The sequence below is a fragment of the Gavialis gangeticus genome, unplaced genomic scaffold, assembly GCF_001723915.1.
Source record: "Gavialis gangeticus isolate Ggan-Ray unplaced genomic scaffold, GavGan_comp1, whole genome shotgun sequence".
NCBI classification, from domain to species: domain Eukaryota; kingdom Metazoa; phylum Chordata; order Crocodylia; family Gavialidae; genus Gavialis; species Gavialis gangeticus.
The window spans coordinates 23605280-23606562 of NW_017729027.1; positions in this window are offsets into that span (position 1 = coordinate 23605280).

Consider the following 1283-nt stretch of genomic DNA (forward strand, 5'->3'; position numbering starts at 1 on the left):
GGGGGGGGGGGGGGGGGCATAGAAACAGTATAAAAGCCTCTGCGTGCAGCCTTGCTGTGACTTTTGTAAGCTGGTTCTTTCTGAGGAATAGAGTGGAAAAGGTACTGTGTGCTACCTGGCTTGGTTTATAGTCAGGAGTTGCTACTTGCCTGCTCCTTTTTGTTGTTAGAAAGTATTGGGTAGGATTTAGCTTAGCTTAGCTTAGCATCTCTGAATACTATCCAATTAATTTCTTTCAATTTATATTTGCTCTCTGTTTTTTGTTGTTGCAAACTTGAAAAAAGAAAGCTCTGTGTTTTCCCTGCCAAAGTGATCCATCACTGTGTAGGAAGGCACACAGATTGTGCACGCATGCGCACACACACACACACACACACACACACACTTACAGTAAACATGCATACAAGAAGAAAAATCAGATATTCATAGGAGAAGTCAGATTATATATAGTAGTTATTAGTCATTAATATTATTATAGTTAGTTTACATAGACACTGAAAACAACACAGAAGTCAGATTCAGACTGAGACTAACACAGAACTCAGAGTCTTAGAAGAAGGAGATACATCATTTTAGGTACACATTTACAACCCAGAAGAAGAACAAGAAGTACAGTAGTAGTCACACATTCACATTAATAGAACATCACAGAAGAAGACACCCAATATAGTTAATAACAAAGAAGAGTCCAGTGCACGTACACAACACAGAGGGAATAACACAGAGGGAATAAAACAGACAACATAATCACACTTCACATTCATAATTCAAACTAAATAAATACATCACAGCAAAGAAGATGACAGGTTGACAGACAGCACACATTTTTTTAAATAGTTCTTAATACTTATTATTACTGAATCAAACAATCAAAGAAGAGTCCAGTCCACACACGCAATACAGAGGGAATAAAACACATAACACAAAAAGAGTGGTGCACACACACTTTTTGCAGCACAGGAAAGATTAATATGAAGCATGATAGAAAAGCAGGTGCCAGGTCTTCTGGCAGGGGAGGGAGGTGGGGTAGGGGGAGAGCTACAGCTGCAAGTCCTTCCCTGCCAAACAGATGCATTCGCTTCTCAAGCAGCCATGACACTTCCACTGCCAGTGGAAGCAAGAAGGTGGGAGCAGTGTCTGCACCGGACATCCCAGCACCTGCAACACCTCCCCTCAGTCCATAAATAGGCACCAGCAGCAGAATCACTGTGTCCTCCACCCCAATGTCATCTCTCAGCGTGAGCCTGCCAGTGCCAGAGGAGGAGCTGGAGCTGGAACCAGGG